At 44.7% G+C, this 23,524-nt stretch overlaps 1 protein-coding gene and 1 pseudogene across 1 annotated transcript in view; one reads left to right on the plus strand and one right to left on the minus strand.

The window, feature by feature from the left end:
* Positions 1–23,524, minus strand: part of NOX3 (NADPH oxidase 3) — a 635,497-nt gene that overhangs the window by 230,051 nt on the left and 381,922 nt on the right. The gene's annotated exons all lie outside the window — the stretch shown is intronic.
* LOC141098170 (piwi-like protein 1 pseudogene) lies at positions 2,584–4,038 on the plus strand (annotated as a pseudogene).

The raw sequence follows: 23,524 nt of genomic DNA on the forward strand, positions 1-23,524 counted from the left end.
AGAAAAAAAATACAGGCCAGATATTTGAAAGTGTAGTATCTCCATCACAAGCCTCATCTCTCTGTGGGCTACAAATTGTGGCATTTGAGGCCTCCATTCAAGTGTTTTTGTTGTGTGTTACCCTAGTTCTTGACACTATTTTGCTGTAAAAAAATTAAAATACAAGACACATATTTTACAGTGTGGTATCTCCATCACATGCCTCATCTATCTGTGGGCTACAAATTGTGGCATTTCAGGGCTACATTGAACTGTTTCTGCTGCGTGCTACCCTAGTTAGTGACCCTATTTTGCTGTAAAAAAAATACAGGCCAGATATTTGAAAGTGTAGTATCTCCGTCACAAGCCTCATCTATCTGTGAGCTACAAATTGTGGCATTTGAGGCCTCCATTCAACTTTTTTTGTTGTGTGTTACTCTAGTTCTTGACACCATTTTGCTGTAAAAAAATAAAAATACAGGCCACATATTTTATGGTGTGGTATATCCGTCACACGCCTCTTATCTTTGGGCTAAAAATTGTGGCATTTCAGGCCTACATTGAACTGTTTTTGCTGTGTGCTACCCTAGTTAGTGACACTATTTTGCTGTAAAAAAAAGTACAGGCCACATATTTTACAGTATGGTATCTCCGTCACACAACTCAGCTATGTGTGGGCTAAAAATTGTGGCATTTCAGGCCTCCATTCAACTGTTTTTGCTATGTGTTACCCTGGTTCTTGACACTATTTTGTTGAAAAAATGAAAACACAGGCAACATATTGAACAGTGTGTTATCTCATCTATCTGTGCGCTAAAAATTGTGGCATTTCAGGCCTACATTCACATGTTTTTGCTTTGTGCTACCCTAGTTAGTGACACTATTTTGCTGTTAAAAAAATACAGGCCACATATTTACAGTGTGGTATCTCTGTCACACACCTCATCTATCTGTGGGCTAAAAATTGTGCCATTTCAGGCCTCCATTCAACTGTTTTTGCTATGTGTTACCCTAGTTATTGACACTTTTTTCCTGTAAAAAAAATAAAAATACAGGCCACATATTTTACAGTATGGTATCTCCGTCACACAACTCAGCTATCTGTGGGCTAAAAATTGTGGCATTTCAGGCATACATTGAATTGTTTTTGATTTGTGCTACCCTAGTTAGTGACACTATTTTGCTGTAAAAAATAAAAACACAGGAACACATATCTTACAGTGTGGTATCTCCATCACACGCCTCATCTATCTGTGGGATACAAATTGTAGTATTTCAGGCCTCCATTCAACTGTTTTTGCTATGTGTTACCCTAGTTATTGACACTATTTTGTTGAAAAAATGAAAACACAGGCAACATATTGAACAGTGTGTTATCTCCGTCAGACTCCTCATCTATCTGTGCGCTAAAAATTGTGGCATTTCAGGCCTACATTCACATGTTTTTGCTTTGTGCTACCCTAGTTAGTGACACTATTTTGCTGTTAAAAAAATACAGGCCACATATTTACAGTGTGGTATCTCTGTCACACACCTCATCTATCTGTGGGCTAAAAATTGTGCCATTTCAGGCCTCCATTCAACTGTTTTTGCTATGTGTTACCCTAGTTATTGACACTATTTTCCTGTAAAAAAAATAAAAATACAGGCCACATATTTTACAGTGTGGTATCTCCATCACACGCCTCATCTATCTGTGGGATACAAATTGTAGTATTTCAGGCCTCCTTTCAACTGTTTTTGCTGTGCGCTGCTGTGGTATCCCACACAGTGGCCATTTCTATGGGATATGGTATATATAGTGTGTCTTCATATAAATGTTGTGAATTTTTATCTGGACTGTGCATTTTAAATACATTGTGAGACCTGCTTATAGGCAGCACCAAAAGAGATAATCTTCTCCTCCCTGGCTTGATCAGGTGACCCAGCTCTGTTTTAATATGCAAAAATTTCTGGAAAAACGTCTCAGGGCAGCCAGCCCATGACTGCATCTCAACGTTCACATAGAAGAGGGAGGAGCCAAGTCCTGGGGGAGAGTTTTAAATTTGAAGTAGCAGTTGGTGGTCGGACATCTTGAGAAGTGAAAGTCATTTTGTAGGTGAAAGAATTACCTACTTTCTCCCTGACGGCTTTGCTTAAAAAGGGGACTGGCATTAAAAGGGGAGTTAATAGTCTTCATATGAGGAAGACTACCATTGCACCTCTAGGAGGAAGAATTACCTCAGGGCAGAAACAGAGCACATTGCTGATGAAGAGATAATCAGATTCAATAAATTCATTCAATAAAACCAGAAGTTACTAAGTTCTGCCTGTCTGCAGGTATACAGCAATCATCAACCGTGAGTGTAATCCTGTACATCAGTTTACTGCTGTTTGTAAATAATAATTTGCCCTATTACCTTTAGTAAAATGACTTCTGTTTCAAATTCTTACAGCTGCTTCATGACTGGGGCTCAAATGCACCAACTACTACCACCATCATTATCATCTTCTGCCTTGAGGCAGTTACTGCGCAGATAGAAATTCTGATGTGCAGATGATGAACGCATGGGCGGTGTTGTACTCTGTCAGTGGTTATGAAGGCAAAAGCTTCTAGATTAAATCATGATTGGAAGAGCCAGAGCAAGAGCACATGGAAGATCACAGGGCCAGGACTCGCAACCACACAAGCCAGGTGTTCCTGGGCCAGATTCTGACAAGCCAATACTGAACTTGTTGGATGAGGACATCAAAAAGAGCGCCTGCAGTTGCTAGACCAGAAGCTAGAGATTTTGACATTTTGGCTGGATTTCAAAATGTGTCAATTAGAGTGTGTGTTGGTCGTACATGTGCCTTCCATGACATGGGTGTTTCCACTAGACAATCCATACAACATGTCATAGAATCAAAATCTGTTTTCTCTGGTAATTCTATTCAGCTGTGCACAAACAATGTCAAATTGATTGCTAGACCCCAGTGGGTCTTGTCCCAGTACCATGATGACTACAGTCCACAGATGGAATCTAGATCCCTGAGGTCAGCTCTTCTTTACCAGCATGATGAATTAATAGGGAAAGCATGTGGTTTTGATGGAGCTGCTCTTTTCTTGCCAAAGAAACTAAATAAGATCAATGAGGTGGTTAGCCGCACAGGCATCAGAGAAATAGTAAAGATTACAATTACTTTGACAAATGAGATATCACCAACTTCACCAGCCTGCTTTTGCTTTTGCAAGATTATATTCCGAAGACTTTTGAAGATCATGAATAAGAAGGTCTGAATTATTATCACCCAAATGATGTTACATAAGTCAGAACACACACAACCTATCTGTGTGGCAAGGATTTGCCACCTCAATTTTGCAGTATGAGACTAGTATCATGTTGTGCATTGATGTGAACCACAAAGTCCTTAGAAGTGAAACTGCTCTGGATGTAATGTACAATTTGCACTCAAAAATTGGATCACATGTCTTCTATGATGCTTGCAGTAAAGTACTCATTGTACAAATAGTTCTTACCAAATACAACAATCGTACATATCGTATTGATGATATTAACTGGGATTTCACTCCAGAGTCTACTTTCAAGCAGTCAGATGGCTGTGAAATCAGTTTTATTGATTATTACAAAAATCAATATAACAAGCAGATCACAGACCTGAAACAGGCTGCTCTCATACACAATCCCAAAAAAGCACTATGTCCAGGAAAAATACCAACAGGGCCTATTATTCTGCAATTTATCAGGTTTAACTGACAGAATGAGAGCTGATTATTCTGTAATGAACGAGCTAGCAAATCACACTTGACTATTACCAGAACAGAGAGAAAACCAAGTGGGAACATTTTTGGACCACATTCACAGAGATGGCAATGTACAGAATGAACTTCGTGATTGGGGTCTAAGTTTTGACAGTAAACTTCTGTCCTTCACTGGAAGCCCAGCGCGAAACGTGCATAGGGACTTTGGGGATTGGATACGCTGCATATGCATTTTCCACATGGGTACGCATGGTCATTTTTTCAATTTTCCCCCATACCTTCTTGCACATAGCACTTTAATGGAAGGTTTTGCTTGATCCCCTAGGTCCCTTAGCATGGATTACACTTTGGTTAAAATAATGGACTGTTAAGGGTGGGATTATATTGCATTGTGATGAATTTTTGAACCGCTTTGGGGGTTTTTAATACAATTTTGTACCATTGCATTTACTATGTATGTGCAGCCATCCTACTCCCCTTTCTTTTGTGTCATCCCTGGTATCTGATCATATGATTGTATTTTTAATATACGTTTTGCACCTGTATTAATAAAGAGCAAATCATTTTGACACTATAAAACTGACTTTTTTCATTGATTGTTTGGGCGTTTATACTCCTTATTTCTATATAGGTTTATATATTGTTTTAAAGGAGTTGTCCTTGTGTTATGTCCTCATGAACATTCTTTTTCCAGCACAGGAAAAAGTATTATGTTCACTGTTATGTTGGATTTTGTTAAAACAGATCTACTAAAATGGTGCAGTATCAGAGGGCTCTTGTTGCGGAATTATTAAAAAATGCCCATCTGAAAACGCTGGTGGCAGAGGTCACAGTTCATTGGACAACCAGGGAGTACAGGTGAGAGAGACACAACTCCAATCCAGCAGAGGCTGGGTAACACTGGCAAAGTTCTGGGAGAGTTTTCTCAGACCCTCCCAAAGCACAGGCCCTGAGGCGCGGGGTACTCTCACAAGGAGTGCAACGTTTTGGAAGATGCTGAGGGAGTACCTTGCTGACTGTACCAATGTCCTGTATGATTCCTTTGTGCCTTATAATTATTGGATATCCAAGCTGGACACATGGCATGAACTGGCTCTGTATGACTTGGAGGTCCTGGTCTGCGCTGCTGCTAGCGTTTTGTCAGAGGGGGTAATTAGTGCCACTAGTGTAATTCTAACTGATGAGTGCATCCACCTGTCAACTAAAAATGCTGACATGCTGACACTTGTAAAATGAACAAGTGCTGGATTGGTCCAGACTTCTGTACCCCACCGAATGATAGCAGAAAAAACAAACTGTAATCCAGTGTCTTACCATTACCATGCACCTCTTCACCGCCACACATGGGTATATGCTTCCTCATTTTGCCTATTTGCTGTTGTTGTCCTCCTTCTTCTCCTTGTCCTCATCATCCAGCACCACTAGATCACCATGGTGATCATGGTCCAAGATGCAACAGCCACGTTATTGTTTTCAAGGGTGTTTTTGATGCCAGTAAAAACAAATGTTTACACATTATGTTGATGTCTACCCCCCCAGGGGAATATGTTTGTCAGCCCATACACTTAGTGTATGGGCATTACAAGTATAGGAGACCGGCTCCTTTGTAATGGGAAAAATTTTTTATGAGGCCGTCCTCCACGTTTCTTCCAAGGGGGATTAGGGTGCGTGCAAATTTGGGGCAGGCCTTGCATTCACTGCATAGCCAAACAGTATGGGAGACCCAGTTCATAATCATGAGAAATGTAGGTGTTGGTTAGCTGCTTCAACAATGCAATTCTCAACTTTTTGGTCTTCATCCTCAACACTGAGATTCTGCACTGCAGGTACTTCAGCCATCCAGGACGTCTGTTCCAAGTGTTATTGGTTTGCGTGTAACTTTGTGGCAAGGCGCGCCTTGCATTCAATGCATAGGCAAAGAGCATGTGACTACAAAATTTGTAATAATGAAACTTTGCTTTCATGTGGCCATCCAGTATATTGGTTCAAAGGGTTATTGGGGTGCGTATAACTTTGGGGCAGGGCAGGCCTTGCATTCACTTCATGGGCAAACTGTATGTGAGTACAAAATTCATAATAATGGGAACTTTGATTTCATGTGTCCATCAAGGATGTCTGTTCCAAGTGTTATTGGAGTGCATGCAACTTTGTGGCAAGGCGTGCCTTGCATTCAATGCATAGGCAAACAGTATATGAGTACCAAATTTCTAATAATGGGAACTTTGGTTTCATGTCACCATCCATTACGTTGGTTCAAAGGGTTATTGGGGTACAGGCAACTTTGTGGCAAGGCGGGCCTTGCATTCAATGCATAGGCAAATAGTGTGGCAGTTCAAACTTTCTAATAATGGGAATTTTGGTTTCATGTGGCCATCCAGGACCCCTGTTCCAAGTGATATTGGGGTGCGCGCAAGTTTGTGCCAGAGTAGGCTTTGCATTCACTTCATGGGCAAACTATATGGGAGTAATAAAAAATAAGCATAATTGGGAATTTTGGTTTCATGTGGCCATCCACTATGTCGGTTCAAAGGGTTATTGAGGTGCGTGTAACTTTGTGGAAAGGCGGGCCTTGCATTCAATGCATAGGCAAACAGTGTGGCAGTACCAAATAAATAATAATGGGAACTTTGGCTTCATGTGGCCATCCAGTACGTCAGTTCAAAGGGTTTTTGGGGTGCGTGTAACTTTGCAGCAAGGCAGGCCTTGCTTTCAATGCATAGGCAAACACTATGGGAGACCCACTTTCTTATAATGGGAACATTTTTTCATGAGGCCCTCCTGTATGTCTCATCAAAGGAGTATTGGGGTGCTTCATATTTTTTGGCCACCCAGCCACTCACTGCATAGGCAATAATAGTATAGGAGACCCACTGTTTAATAATGGGAACAACAAAGCATAACCGGGTGATGGCCCTTTAAGAATATTAATAACGCCTGATGCCCCTATAAAAATAGGCTTTGTAACTTTCAGAGTCCCTCCTTCATAAATGAAACAGGATGTGTCTGATGATGTGTCACACTTCACATGGCCTGCTAACAGGCCCGGATTGGTAATATAACCAACCGGGCATTTTCCCGCTGGGACGCTGTCATGTGGGCCGCGGGCGGCAGCGTCCGCTCATCTGGCCGCTTGCCAGCAGATGCAGCCACTGGCCTGGCTGTTGTTCCTGCCGCCGGCCCTCTGCGGGCATGGCGGTTATAGTTTCCAACCCTCCCGCACTGCAGGGAGATAAGCCGCCTCGCCTCCCCACGCACCCCAACCTCGCCCTAGCTTGAGACCTCCCCCCCGCAGCCACTCACAGCATCGCTTGCCTGTTCTCTTCTCTGTACACAGGACCTGTGATGAGGTCATATGAGGGGAGGAGTCAGGGGTCACATGATCAGGAGCCTTTGTCCAGACCCCTGATCATGTGACCCCCTGACTCTGCCCCTTTTGTGACCTCATCACAGGTCCTGTGCGCTCAGCCTTGCCTCTTGGTGTCTGCCAGACTCTGCTGTGCTGGTTGTTATGGCACCGGATGAGGTAAGTATGTGTGGCGTCAGGAGGGGTTTACAGGGTAGATGTAGCAGAGCTGTGTGTATGAGGTGTATGGAGCGGAGCTGTGTGTGTACGAGGTGTACGGAGCGGAGCCGCGTGTGTACGAGGTGTAGGGAGCGGAGCTGCATGTGTACGAGGTGTACGGAGCGGAGCCGCATGTGTACGAGGTTTACGGAGCGGAGCCGCGTGTGTACAAGGTGTACGGAGCGGAGCCGCGTGTGTATGGAGCGGAGCTGGATGTGTACGAGGTGTACAGAATGGAGCCGCGTGTGTATGAGGTGTACGGAGAGGAGCCACATGCGTATGAGGCGTACAGAATGGAGCCGCGCATGTACGAGGTGTACGGAGAGGAGCCGCGCATGTACGAGGTGTACGGAGAGGAGCCGTGCGTGTACGAGGTGTACAGAGAGGAGCCGCGCATGTACGAGGTGTACGGAGAGGAGCCGCACATGTACGAGGTGTACGGAGAGGAGCCGTGCGTGTACGAGGTGTACGGAGAGGAGCCGCGCGTGTACGGGGTATACTGAGCGGAGCCGTGTGTGTACGGAGTGGAGCCATATGTGTACGGGATGTACGGAGTGGAGCCAAGTGTGTACGAAGCATACAAAGCGGGCTTTTCCCACGGACACAGGAGCACACGGCGGAGCCCCGGGGAGCATTTTAAAACTCACACATGACGTTCCACGGAAGTGATATGCTGGAAGCTGACCGCAAATGAGATAATTTCATGAGGAGATTGTGACGGAACTAGGAATGCTTCAGTTCCGTCACCATGTCCTCCTCCGACAGCGCGGACAGTGGAATCGCCTTGGAATCGGGGATGCCAGCCATGTGAGCGGATCATGATATGTCCTGCATTGGGAGGCTCAGGTGGGCACTACAAAGGGAGCCAGGCTGCTATAGTATCTTTATAGAATCTTTCTTTATTTCTTTCTTTCTCTGTTCTTTCTTTCTCATTCTCTGTTCTGTCTTTCCCTCATTTTCTTTCTCTCTCTAATCTTTCTTTTTTCTTTCTCTCTCTTTCTGTTCTTTCTTTCTCCTCTTTCTTTTTCTTTCCTCTCTTTCTTTTCTTTCTCTCTCTGTTCTTTCTTTCTTTCCCCTCTTTCTTTCTCTGTTCTTTCTTCTTTCTCTGTTCTTTCTTTCTCTCTCGATCTCCTTTCTTTCTCTCTCTCCGCTTTCTTTTTTCTCTCTCTCTCTGTTTTCTCTCTTCCTTAGTGCCAGTCAGTGTGCCCATAATGCCAGCCACTGTGCCCTCAGTACCAGTCAGTGTGATCGCAGTGCTAAATGGGTGCGGTTGGGCGTGGACATAGGTGTGACTAGTTGCAAAATGGATGTGGCCGGGGCGTGGCCTAAAATTTGCAGTGACACACTGCACATGCCGCTGTCTTTCTCCTTCTTTCCCTTCTTCAAAAGTTGGGAGGTATGATAGGGGCGGCTATGACCAGGGGGTCTGGTTGCCCAATGGATAACAGTTCTGCCAGGAATTCTGTCACCGTGCGTACAAAATGGGACAGAGCTTTGGGAGGAGTACTGCATCTAAAAGCAATAAATAGGACTGAGCTGAAATACTGGGCACAGCTGTGACTACATGTTATATAGTCGTGTTAATCTCCTCTCTCTTCTTGTAACCTACAAGTGTACAAAGATATTATATAGTCACAATTTGACTAGTGGGCCTGTGTAACATCAAATGCCAGGGCTGAATTTTAGTCCCAGTTCGGCCCTGCCTGCTAAGGTTGTTAAATGTTAAAATTACATTTCCCAGTGAATGCATTTGTATTGATTGAAAGCAATGCTAAAGTTGAAAAAAGCATCAAAAATGCTAAGTGTGACCACTAGTGTTGAGCGATACCTTCCGTTATCGGGAAATATCCGATCGGATTGGATCGGACCGATACCCCAAAAATATCGGATATCGCCGATTCCGATACCAGAAACCAATGAAAGTCAATGGGACACAAATATCGGAATGAAAATAAACCCTTACTTTCCTTGTAGGTTAATTCTACATGAAGGAAAACAACTAAGAATAATGTAGAATGTATTGGGGGAAGTGGAGGAAACATTAAAGGCATAGAGGTTTAGCCCAATCAAATGGAATAGCAGGAATTAATTTTTGTTTTAAGACATTCGGAGTTACAAAGATATTGACTATGTTAAAGGGGTTGTCCGGGCTTTTCACATAATCTCAGTGCATACTTCTGTGGCTAGTCTGCACGGTTTCCAAGATATCATCTCTTGCTTCTAAGATAAACGTCCAGGGGGGGTGTTCTGGCATTGAAATGAGAACTGGTCGCTTCCTCCTCCCTCACTAGTTTCACTTTCCATAGATCACTGTTCAGCGTGTGTCTGGGGGAGGAGCAGCTGGGTGGTCTGCTCGCAGCCCATCACAGCCATGCCATTAGTTAACATGCCTAACATGCATAACAGGATGTGCCCACACTTCTTAGGATTCCTCATTGGCTGAATAAAATCAAACTGGCTCATTGCATTATGGGAACTTCCGATTCCGGTATTCGATATTCTAAAAGTATCGGAACTCAGTATCAGAACTCCGATACCACGAATATCGGCCGATACCCGATATTGCAGTATTGGAATGCTCAACACTAGTGACCACAAGTGATGGAAGTACGTTTTTTGGGGTGTTATTTATTTTGCCTTACATACAAATCATTACCCTGGAAAGGATGTTCCTTAACATATTTCCCAGAAAAATCCATTTTGATTTTGGTTTCTATGTTTTAGTGTGCACCTATAAAAGTGGCATAACACTGACAACATTATTCACAGCAGTGACCTAGGAGACAGAAATGCTTCCAGGGGTCTTTCCCATGATGTTCCCATGGTATTTGAGCACTGTTCCCATAGATTTTCAATGTTTTGACACCCTAAAAAGACCTCCAGGGGGGTCGTGGCAAAAAGGCTGTGGTTTCCCATAGCCTCACATTGGGCTTGTTGCTTTGGTCGAGCACCCAAGCATTCCAATTTGCTCACCCCGAGCAACGAGCACCCAAGTATTTTAGTGCTCATTCATCACTAGTTAGCAGGTTATCAATATCACCTCACAGCTGTTTGGTTAGCCTTTTTGAGTATTATAGGGGAGACGCCCTAAAAATTACTTGAGGTCCCCCCTATAGTTGCTAACCAGCAAGGACTAAACAGATAGATGCAGACTAATATTAATAGCCTAGGAAGGGGCCATGGATATTGGCCCTCTCCCAGATTAAGACCATGAGCCATCAGCCTCCCCAGACATGGCGCATCCATAAGATGCACCAATTTTGGCACTTAGCCTCGCTCTTCCCACTTGCACTAGTGCAAATGGTGTAATATTTGTGGGATTGATGTTAGATTTGTAATGTCTGCTGACATCAAGTCCAGGGGTTAGTAATGGAGAGGCGCCTATAAGACGCAACCATTATTAATGCCGTAGCGAAAATGAAACAGACGCACAAAGAAAAAAGTCCTTTAATTGAAATAAACACACATAAAAAGTCCTTTATTTGAAATAAACACTCCCCACCCTCTTTCACCTATTTATTAATGTAAAATTAAAAATAATAAACCACCATATTCCTCACTTGTATGCCGATGATCCATTTGTCCCACGAAGCACCCGACTGTGCTTCATCTGTATTGCATGGCTCAGCGATGGCATGATGCTTCCGCAAGTCATGAATTCAATTGAAACAGAGCTGAGCCTGACTATCACTGCCTGTGACTGTCAGTAACCTCAATTATGTGACCACATGTCACTGAAGCTTCACATAGGTGCGGTCGCAAGTGTGTGGTGGCATGTTGAAGAAGATGCTCTGGTCAGATGAGACCCAAGTGGAACTTTTTGGGCCACATGCAAAATACTATTTGTGGTGGAAAAGTAGCACTGCACAGCACACTGAAAACACTATCCCCGCCATCAAACATGGTGGTGACAGAATCATTTTGTAGTGTTGATGGCAAATGGTATTGAGCTAAATACAGGGAAATCCAGAATAAACCTGTTAGGGACTGCAAAAGACTTGAGACTGGAGCATAGGTTCACCTTCCAGAGCGACAACAACCCTAAATATACTGCCAGAATGGAAGGGTTTAGATCAAAAGCATATTCATGTGTTTGAATGGCTCAGTCACAGTCCAGACCTACAGTAAATTCCATTGAGAATTTGTGGCAAGACTTGAAAATTTGTGTTGGGATATCACATAACATTCCAATAAAATACATTTAAGTTTGTGGCTGTAACATGAAGAAATTTGGAAAAGTTAATGGAGTATGAATACTTTTTCAAGGTATATACAATTATTCTTTCAATGTTTAGCTTATTTTACACCAAATGTTCTCTTTTCAACAGGTAGTTAAAGGGTTCTCTTGAAAAAAAGATAAAAAATAGGTCAATATACACTACTGATCCAAATTTTGGGGTCACCCAGACAATTTAGTGTTTTCCATGAAAACTCATATTTTTATTAATCAAATGAGTTGCCAAATGAATTTAAAATCTAGTCCAGACATTGACAAGGTTCGAAAAAAAGATTTTTATTTGAAATATTAATTTTCTCCTTCAAACTTTTGCTTTTATCAAAGAATGCTCCCTTTGCAGCAATTACAGCATTGCAGACCTTTGGCATTTTAGCAGTTAATTTGCTGAGGTAATCTGGAGAAAATTCACCCCATGCTTCCAGAAGCCCCTCCCACAAGTTGGTTTGGCTTGATGGGCATTTTTGCGCACCATACGGTCAAGCTGCTCCCACAACAGCTCAATTCGGCTTAGATCTGGTGACTGCACTGACCACTCCATTACAGATAGAATACCAGCTGCCTGCATCTTCCTTAAATAGTTCTTTCATAATTTGGAGGTGTGCTTTTGGTTATTGTCGTGTTGTAGGATGAAATTGGCTCCAATCAAGCGCTGTCCACAGGGTATGGCATGGAATTGCAAAATGGAGTGATAGCCTTCCTTATTCAAAATCCCTTTTACCTTGTACAAATCTCCCTCTTTACCAGCACCAAAGCAACCCCAGACCATCACATTAGCTCCACCATCAGGCACTCTTCCAGCATCTTTTCAGTTGTTCTGCATCTCAAAAATGTTCCTCTGTGATAGAAACACCTCAAATTTGGATTTGTCCGTTCATAACACTTTTTTCCAGTCTTCTTCTGTCCAATGTCTGTGTTGTTTTGCCCATATTAATCTTTTCCTTTTATTAGCCAGTCTTAGACATGCTTTTTTTTTGCCACTCTGCCCTGAAGGCCAGCATCCCGGAGTTGCCGCTTTACTGTAGACGTTGACACTGGCGTCTTGTGTGTAATATTTAATGAAGCTGCCAGTTCAGGACCTGTGAGGTGTTAATTTCTCAAACTACAGCCTCCAATGTACTTGTCTTGTTGCTCAGTTGTGCAGCAGGGCCTACCACTTCTCATTCTACTCTGGTTAGATCCTGTTTGTGCTCTCCTCCGAAGGGAATAGTACACACCGTTGTAGGAAATCTTCAGTTTCTTGGCAATTTCTCGCATTGGAATAGCCTTCATTTCTAAGAACAAGAGTAGACAGTCGAGTTTCACATGAAAGTTCTGTTTTTCTGGCCATTTTGAGAGTTTAATGGAACCAACAAATGTAATGCTCCAGATTCTTAACTAGCTCAAAGGAAGGTCAGTAATGATGAGCAAGCACTAAAATGCTCGGATGCTCGTTGCTCGGGTCGAGCAAGTTGGAATACTTGGGTACTCGGACAGAACAATGAGCCCATTGTAAGGCTATGGGAGACCCAAGCATTTTTACCATGATCCCCCCGGGGGTCCTTTTAACCCCTTTACTACCAAGGGTGGCTTGCATGTTAACTCCCGGGCCAATTTTTACAATTCTGACCACTGTCCCTTTATGAGGTAATAACTCTGGATCGCTTCTATGGATCCTGGTGATTCTGACAGTGTTTTCTCGTGACATATTGTACTTCATGATAGTGGTAAAATTTCATTAATATAACTTGTGTTTATTTGTGAAAAAATGGAAATTTGGCAAAAATTTTGAAAATTTCGCAATTTTCCAATTTTGAATTTTTATGCTCTTTCATCACAGAGATATGGCACACAAAAAACTTAATAAATAACATTTCCCACATGTTTACTTTACATCAGCACAATTTGGGAACCAACATTTTTTTTTGTTAGGAAGTTATAAGGGTTAAAAGTTGACTAGCGATTTCTCATTTTTACAACATCATTTTATTTTTACGGACCACATCACATTTGAAGTCACTTTGAGGGGTCTATATGATAGAAAATACCCAAAAGTGACCAAAAGTGACACCATTCTAAAAACTGCACCCCTCAAGGTGCTCAAAACCACACATTCAAGAAGTTTATTAACCCTTCAGGTGCTTCACAGGAATTTTTTGAATGTTTTTAAAAAAATGAACATTTTACTTTTTTTCACAAAATTACTTCAGGTTGAATTTTTTTATTTTACCAAGGGTATTAGGAGAAATTGGACTGGAAAAGTTATTGTACAATTTGTCCTGAGTACGCCGATACCTGATATGTGGGGGGAACCACTGTTTGGGCGCATGGCAGAGCTCGGAAGGGAAGGAGTGCCATTTTTCCTTTTTCACTGCAAAATTGGCTGGAATTCAGATTGGACGCCATGCCACATTTGGAGAGCCCCTGATGTGCTTAAACAGTGGAAACCCCCCACAAGTGACCCCACTTTGGAAACTAGACCCCCCCAAGGAACTTGTCTAGATATGTGGTGAGCACTTTGAACCCCCAAGGGCTTCACAGAACTTTATAACGTACAGCCGTACAATTAAAAAAATCATGTTTTTTCCACAAAAATGATCTTTTCACCCCCAATTTTTATTATCCCAAGAGTAACAGGACCCCAAACGTTATTGTGCAATTTGTCCTGAGTACGCTGATACCCCATATATGGGGGTAAACCACTATTTGGGCACATGGCAGAGCTCGGAAGGGAAGCAGCGCCATTTAACTTTTTTGGCTAGAATTGAAATCGGACTCCATGTCGTGTTTGGAAAGCCCCTGATGTGCCAAAACAGTGGAAACCCCCCAATTCTAACTCCAACCCTAACCTTAACTCTAGCCCTAACCCTAGCCCTAACCGAGCTCTGATCCTAGCCCTAACCCTAACCCTAATGGGAAAATGGAAATAAATAATTTTTATTTTATTTTATTATTTTTCCCTAACTAAGGAGCTGATAAAGGGGGGTTTGATTTACTATTTATGGCGGGTTTTCATTTTTGGCAGCTGTCATATGCTAAAAGACGCATTTTATTGTAAAAATAGTTTATGCATCACCACATTTTGAGAGCTATAATTTTTCCATATTTTGACCCACCGAGTCATGTGAGGTCTTATTTTTTGCAGGACGAGTCGATGGTTTTATTGGTACCATTTTCGGGCACGTGACATTTTTTGATCGCTTTTTATTCCGATTTTTGGAACGCAGAATGAACAAAAACCAGCGTTTCATGAATTTCTTTTTGGGGGTGCGTTTACACCGTTCCGCGTGTGGTAAAATTGATAAGGCGGTTTTATTCTCCGGGTCAATACGGTTACAGCGATATTTCATTTATGTCATTTTTTTATATTTTGGTGGTTTTATGCAATGAAAACAATTTTATATAAAAAATAATTATTTTTGCATCGCTTTATTCTGTGCGCTATAATTTTTTTTTTTGCTGATGATGCTGTTTGGTGGCTCGTTTTTTGCGGGACAAGATGACGTTTTCAGCGCTACCATGGATATTTATATGCGTCTTTTTGATCGCGCGTTATTGCACTTTTTGTTCAGCGGTATGATAATAAATCATTATTTTTTGCTTCGTTTTTTATTTTTATTTTTTAAGGGGTTCACTAAAGGGGTTAACTAATGGGACAGTTTTATAGGGTGGGTCATTACGGACGCGGCGATACCAAATACGTGTACTTTTATTGTTTTTTTGTTTTTTTTATTTTCAAAAAATGAATTTATTAGGGAATATTTTTTTTTTTTAATTATTTTTACACTTTTTTTTTTTTACTTTGTTATAAATCACTGATCTGTCACATCACAGATCGCTGTGATAGATCAGCGATCTGTCACAGGCACTGCTGCAGGCTTCCTCATGCCTGCGCTCTGCGGGCAGTGAGGAAGCCAGCTCCCTGCAGGCCCCCGAAGGTCCCCGTCGCCATATTGTATCCGGGCACCTGCAGGGAAGGCGACCCCCACAGCGGCGCTGCACATCGCGCTGCTGTGAGGGTCGCAGGGAAGCACGGAGGGAGCCCCCTCCCTGCCGATGCTTCCTTTAACCCCCCGTACACCGCGATCATGTTTGATCGCGGTGTGCCAGGGGTTAACGTGTCGGGGGCGGTCCGTGACCGCCCCTGACACATTGTGCTGGGTGTCAGCTGTGATAATCAGCTGACACCCAGCCACGATCAGCTGTGCTCCCCCCGTGAGCGCAGCTGATCGCGCTAGACGTAATATTCCGTCCATGGGTATTAGGTCCCAGGTCACATGGACGGAATATTACGTCCATTGTAGGAAAGGGGTTAAGGTCTAAAATCGTCAGAAAATGATAGAAACACTGCTCAAATAACACAGGAACATCATGGGGTTCGCCCCTGGAAGCATTTCTGACTCCTAGGTCACAGCTGTAACAATGTTGTCTGAGTTTCATGCCATTTTTATAGGTGCACCAAAAAACATACAAAAACTAAACTAAAATGGGTTTTGCTGGGAAATATGTTAAGGTACATCCTTTCCAGGTTAATGACTTGTATATAAGGTAAAATAATTAACCCCAGACCGAAATGATCCTCCACCACTTTTGCTATGTTTACATGCAGTGTTTTTGACAGGTTTTTCAACTTTAACATTGCTTTCAACCAATACTAATGTGTTCTCTGGGAAATGTCATTGTAACATTTAACAACCTTAGCTGGCCATGTGGTGTGTGACATATAAGGAGACACATCTTGTTTCATTTCTGAAGGAGGGACTCTTAAAGTTACAAAGCCTATTTTTAGAGGGGCATCAGGCAGCATTAATATTCTTAAAGGGCCATTATTAAACAGTGGGTCTCCTATGCTGTTATTGCCTATGCAGTGAGTAGGTGGGCTGCCAAGAATTACAACGCACCCCAATACCCCTTTCATGAGAGGTACAGGAGGGCCTCCTGAAAAAATGTTGCATTGAATGCAAGGCCTGCTCTGCTATCAAGTCATATGCACTCCAATATGCCTTTGAACCCAGATACTGGAAGGCCATATGAAAACCCACTTAGCAGTCTTCACTTGGTCCTGCCATACAGTTTCCTTATGCAATGAATGCAAGGGTCGCCTTGACCCAAATTTGCATGCACCCCAATCCCCCCTTGGAAGAAACATAGAGGAGGGACTCCTAAAAAAATGTCCCATTACAAAGGAGTCGGTCTTCTAGACTCGTAAGGCCCATACACTAAGAGTATGGGCTGACAAACATTTCTCCATGGGGGTAAATTTTTAAAAAATATTTTGTGGGTATCATAGACACCCTTGCCAAAAATTGGACTGCCTGAAGCAGCACAGAACACTTTTAACCTGATGATCTAGTAGCGGAGAATGAGGAGACATTGATGAAGGCCTCATTAAAAACTGGGCCCAATGTAAAGGATCGGGTCTCCTAGACTTGTAATGCCCATACACGCAGTGCCTGGGCTAACAAATATTTCCCCATGGGGGTACATTTTTTAAAAATATACTATGGGCATCATAGACACCCTTGCCAAAAATTGGACTGGCTGTAGCAGCACTGAACACATTAACCCTGGTGATCTAGTGGCGGTGGATCATGAGATGTTCAGGAAGGCCTCATTAAAAACTAGGCCCAATTTAAAGGAGCGGGTCTCCTAGACTCGTAATGCCCATACACTTAAGTGCATGGGCTGACAAACATTTCCCCCTGGGTGAGAAAAATTGTTAAAATTATTTTATAGGCATCATAGACACCCTTGCCAAAACTTGGACTAGCTGTAGCAGCACAGAACAAATTAACCCTGGTGATCTAGTGGCGGAGAATGAGGAGACATTGATGAAGGCATCATTAAAAACTAAACCCAATGTAAAGGATCGGGTCTCCTAGACTTGTAATGCCCATACACGCAGTGCAGGGGCTGACAAACATTTCCCCATGGGGGGTACATTTTTTAAAAATATACTATGGGCATCATAGACACCCTTGCCAAAAATTGGAGTGCATGTAGCAGCCCAGAACATGTGAACCTTGGTGATCTAGTGGCGGAGAATGAGGAGACATTGATGAAGGCCTCATTAAAAACTGGGCCCAATGTAAAGGATCAGGTCTCCTAGATTTGTAATGCCCATACATGCAGTGCCTGGGCTGACAAACCTTTCCTCAATGGGGGGTACATTTTTTAAAAATATACTATGGGCATCATAGACACCCTTGCCAAATATTGGACTGGCTGTGGCAGCATGGAACACGTTAACTCTGGTGATTTAGTGGTGGAGAATGAGGAGACATAATGATAAATCATACTGAATTCAAACAAATAAATAAAAAATGTGAATCCACCTATGAAAGAAAATAACAAAAGGGAAGGGAAAACACAAGTTCATAGATCTGAAGCCAGAATGTGTCCAAAGAGATATGTTTGTCCCTAGCAACAGCTCAGAGACAGGGATATAAATTAAAATATGATATAATAGTATTTAAATATTTTTCAATTGTAGAGGTATACACTAGGTCCTAAGAGGATGGTCCAGAGATAATAAGACTGGAAAATATAAGAATAAATGGGAAGAATATGCGTACATCTTATTTTTATGACAGTTCCCCCTGGGGGAGTAACATTTGTTTTGGTTTCAAATTAGGAACGGGTATCATAAAAACACCCTTGCACAATAATTAAGTGACTTTTGCATCATGGAATACGTTCACCCTGGTGTTCTATTGGTTGTTGATGAAGAGGATGAGGATAACGAGGAGGAAACAGACCAAATCAGGAAGTGGATACCCATGTGTGGTTGTGAAGAGGTGCATGAGAATACACCTCCACAAAAAAAACAATATATTTGAGTTGAGGTTATGTTTCACTGTTTTCATTGAGTGATGTACCGAAGTCTTGCCCTTTCCAGCCCTTGTTCATTTTTCTAAGAGTCAGCCTGTCAGCATTGTCAGTTGACAGGCGGATGCGCTTAACTGTTATAATTCTACCAGCGGCACTAAAAACCCGCTTTGACAGAACGCTAGTGGCAGGGCAGGCCAGGACCTCAAAGGCATAGAGAGCCAGTTCATGCCACGTGTCCAGCTTGGATACCCAATAATTAAAAGGCACAGAGGATTCCCGGAGGACTTTTGTACAATCTGCAAGGTACTCCCTTGTTACACCGCTCCGTCATACTCACCTGGCCTCTGCTCCCACGTCGCAGCCGGCCTCCGCTCCCACGCCGCAGCCGGTCTCCGCTCCCACGCCACAGCCTCTCTCCACCCGATGGCCATGGCGGTCACCTCTGATGGGCTCGCGGTCGACGCCATCCCTGCATGCAATGCGCATGCGCCATAGGCCGCGGCCGCGCCTTCCTGCTGCTTCTTGTGCTCCGGCTGTGCCCTGACCCGAAAGCACCTTCGGACCAATGGCAGACCAGATGAGGCTATATCAGGCCGCTTCCCCCTGAGGGAGGCGCCTGATCCTTGTGTTACCTTGCACACTGGGCCCTGCTTCCTCCTGTGCTCTCTGCAGCCTCTCGGTGCCATCTGCGGTGTTTCCTGCAGCAGCCTAGAAGCCCCGTTTCCCGTTTTCCCTGCAGTATTCTCCATCCTACTCCAGTCCTGCTCCCGCGTTCCTGTTCCATCCTACTCCAGTCCTGTTCCTGTTTTCCAGTTCCATTCCACTGCAGTCCTGCTCCAGCGTTCCTGTTCCATCCTACTCCAGTCCTGTTCCTGTGTTCCAGTTCCATCCCACTGCAGTCCTGCTCCAGCGTTCCTGTTCCATCCTACTACAGTCCTGTTCCTGTGTTCCAGTTCCATCCCACTGCAGTCCTGCTCCAGTGTTCCTGTTCCATCCTACTCCAGTCCTGTTCCTGTGTTCCAGTTCCATCCTAATCCAGTCCTGTCCCTGTTCCTGTGTCCCAGTTCCAGCCTTGCAGTCTATGCTTCAGTCGTGCACTCTAACTCCAGTCCATTCTGAGCCGCCCCTCTCGGAACCGGCTACCGTGGTACTTGAACCCCTGGGCCTGCTCCTAATGGTCCCTGTATAGGGGTCGGTTCCACCTGGCAGCTCGCCCGGGGGCCCCTTGGTGCCACGGTCCAGAGGGTCCACTCTGAGAGATTCCGGCTCCTGACCACCCACGCTAACATCCCTCACCATCTTCCCAAACATTGCACTTCTTGTGACAGCACCCCTTGCCTCTGTGGGGGCATCATGGGAGAGTCTGAGAAAACTTTCCCAGAACTTTGCCATTGTTCCCCTGCTTGAGCTGTATTGTACTTCTGTCTCTCTCGCTTGGACTCCTTGGTTGTACAACAAACCCTGATGTCTGCTGCCAGCGTTCTCATATGGAAGTCATTTCAGTAATTCCACTACAAGGCCCTCTGGTACAGCAACATTTTTGCACACCTCTCTGCCTCAGAATGAAGAGATTGAAATTTCTCCTTGTAGTGTGGTTCTAGAAGTGTCACCAACCAGTAATGAGTGTCACCGAAAATTTTGATAATGCAAGGGTCAAGGGAAACGCAGCGCAACATAAAGTCAGCCATGCGCGCCAGACTGCTAACAGGCAAGACTTCCGTGTCCTCACCAACAGGATGACTGACCATGCTGTCCTCCTCCTCATTCTCATCCCCCTCCTCCCTGTCCTCAGGCCATCCCCACTGAACAGACGGTATGACATCTGTGCTTGTAGTACCATCTATAAATGCATGAAAGTAGCTCCTGTTCTTCCTCCTCCTCCTTGTCATGATCCAGGCTGGATCTGACAGTTTAAATGCACAAATTGAACTTTTTTCCTTTGGCTTGGTGCCAAAGTGGGTTGATTGCCCCCGGTGGCTATTAGAATTATTACACGTGGTGTCGTTCATTCTAAGTTGCCCGGTGGTGGTGAGTGGTATTGCACCTTAGTTTTAGGGTTAATGTGCACGCAATTACAAATCAGGTGTTAGGCTCTATAAAAGGGAGCCAGGTGGGTTCAATCACTGTTGGTGATATTGATTGTGTGTTAGTCATTCACAAGGAAGCCTGGGTGCAAGAAGGAGCTGAACTTGAGTCCTGCGCAGCCCAGCCAGAGGGGACGAGTGGCAGCTAGGTGGAGGCCCCTCATTAAGGAGGGGGTACTGTCATGATGCAGCGTGGATCTGACAGTTTAAATGGACAAAGTGAACTTTTTTTCCTTTGGCTTGGTGCCAAAGTGGGTTGATTGCCCCCGGTGGCCATTAGAATTATTACACGTGGTGTTTCATTCTAAGTTGCCCGGTGGATCACCAACCCTTACATTTTTTTCTGGTGAGCCTTGGCCATGTGGAGACCTGTGAGTAATTGCTGCCGGGCCTCACTGAGGTGAGAGGGGAGCGGCAAGGTGTTTAGAGCTGCAGCAGCAACAGTTATCAGGGTCTGGGGTCTCTGCTCAGGTAACCAGGAAATCAAAATGGCGGCTTTGGCAAATTGCGGGTCTGGCAAAAGCCCCCTTGAGTCGCTGCTGGGGAGCGGGACTTGTTTATACAGGTCGACGTAACCAGACAGGTGGATGGAGTTGGTGATCCCCATGGTGCTGTCTGGGGTTCCCCGACGTGAAGGGGTACGTCCCTGTAGTGAGCAGACTGGTGATAGTCCGCAGGGCTCACGCCAAATCTTCAATACCACCGAAGAAGTCGCCCCCTCCTGGTCGTGTGGAGTAAGGTGACCAGCGAGTGTATTTTTCCTCCATGTCCCTGCGGCTATGGTAAAAGCCCCCTAGAGTCGCTGCTGGGGAGCGGGACTTGTTCATACAGGCAGACATAACCAGGCAGGTGGGTGGAATTGATGATCCCCATGGTGCTGTCTGGGGTTCCCTGAGGTGAAGGGGTACGTCCCTTTAGTGAGCAGACTGGTGATAGTCCACGGGGCTCACGCCAAATCTTCAATACCACCGAAGAGGCCGCCCCCTCCTGGTCGTGTGGAGGAAGGCGACCAGCAAGTGTATATTTCCTCCATATTCCAGTCCCTTCTCCTCCAGGTGTGAGCAGCAGGTGTGCTGCGGGGGAGTAGGGACAAATCTCAACCCTCGCCATTAACCAACCCTGGGAGGCGCAGACCTCATGGTGAAAGGGTTGGAGGGTGGTGTCCCTTGGTAAATAGCGGGGGTGTGAGTGTGGTGACAGCAGGGGGACGCCTCTGTTGTCGAGTCCAGAATGAGTTCACCAAAATATGACAAACGAATGTGTGGCAATAAACGTTCAGGTCCGGACCTGTGTGTGAACGAGCGTGTATGGGTGGCCACCAAAAAACATCTTGTGGAAGTGTGTTGTGGAGTCTGATCAGCTCATAGCAAACATACACATACATAAACTCTTTCCCCAGGTCTTCGCTGTGGGATGAGTGGTGCCTCCAGAACACATATTGCCAATACCAGCGGTGCGTTTGTCATTAACCTGAAGTGTCAGGTAGTGGAGAGTGAACTCAGGATCGGTGCATCCACGCTGTAGGTGTTTCCCTAATGAGGAGTGGTCTTGAGGGTCCAGAGTCCCCTCATTAAGGAGGGGGTACTGTCATGATCCAGGCTGGATCTGACAGTTTAAATGCACAAATTGAACTTTTTTTCCTTTGGCTTGGTGCCAAAGTGGGTTGATTGCCCCCGGTGGCCATTAGAATTATTACACGTGGTGTCGTTCATTCTAAGTTGCCCGGTGGTGGTGCGTGGTATCGCACCTTAGTTTTAGGGTTAATGTGCACGTAATTACAAATCAGGTGTTAGGCTCTATAAAAGGGAGCCAGGTGGGTTCAATCACTGTTGGTGATATTGATTGTGTGTTAGTCATTCACAAGGAAGCCAGGGTGAATGAAGGAGCTGAACATGAGTCCTGCGCAGCCCAGCCAGAGGGGACGAGTGGCAGCTAGGTGGTCTGCAAGAAGGGCTGGCATGGCGAGGTGGAGTCACAGTTTATGGTGTCGGCAGGAGGTGTTTGCATGGCTTGGTGGAGTGGCGACGATGGTGAGAGTTGCACTCACCATGCTGGACCTGGTTGCTGAGAGCTGGACTCAAGCATGCTTGACTTTTTGGGCAGAAGCTGAACTCATCATTGGGACTCTGTTACTGGACTGCTGCAATTGGTGGTGGACTCTGCTCCAAGGCTGCACTATGGTGATGGATCCGGGTGGAGGAGAAGATGCACACAGGTGGTGGGTTCTGTTGCTAGGAGCATGCGCAACAGAGCAAAGCTAAGTGGTGTTTCCCCTGTTTTGTCATCTTTCCTCATGTGTGTTTTAGTGCAGTGGTGGGATTAGTTTCCGCACCGACCAATTCCCTAGTAAGGGTTTAGGTCAGGGCGAGCTAGGGTTTTTAGGTACCTGTTGCGCGCCTGGTGCGGAACCGGCATAGGGAATGTTAGGAGTGCAGGGACACTGGCTCAGGGGAGCTCAGGAGGTCTCCACTTCCCTATTCCCTATCGCAGGGCCCACCATTGTAAATGTTTTCCAAGTTTCCCTTATTGTTTAAATTCGCCTTACTTGAGGCGGGGTTTCCAGACTTGTATATACGTGTAATGTCTAAATTTGCCAGTTGGAGGCGGTGTATCCAGCTGCTCATGTTTATTATTTAAATTCGCCCCACTGGAGGCGGTGTATCCAGGGTCACGTGCGTCACATGGGTTCGCCTTGCGGTACTCGCTGCGTCCAGACACGCGTGACCGTGACACTCCTCTTCATTGTCTACCAATCCACATAGCAACGACATGAGTCCGGGCTGAGTGTAATCACCCTTTATGGCTCCTTACTTCATGTGCTCGTGCTCTGCCTGCAATGCATCCTCTTTCATTGTGAGCAGAGAGGTTTTCAGAATGCTGAGAAACGGGATGGTGATGCTTATTATGACATCATCACCGCTAACCATCTTGGTGCAGTCCTCAAAGTTCTGGAGGATGGTACATATGTCTGACATCCATGTCCACTCCTGAAGACTTATGTGTGGTGTCTGAACTGAATATTGACGGCCTTGTTGATGCTGGTAGTCAACAACTGCCCTCTTCTGCTCACAATTCCTTTCCAATATATACAGTGTAGAGTTCCAATGCATGGG

The sequence above is a fragment of the Dendrobates tinctorius genome, unplaced genomic scaffold (assembly GCF_039654945.1).
Source record: "Dendrobates tinctorius isolate UK_male_01 unplaced genomic scaffold, ASM3965494v1 ptg000087l, whole genome shotgun sequence".
Taxonomy (NCBI): Eukaryota; Metazoa; Chordata; class Amphibia; order Anura; family Dendrobatidae; genus Dendrobates; species Dendrobates tinctorius.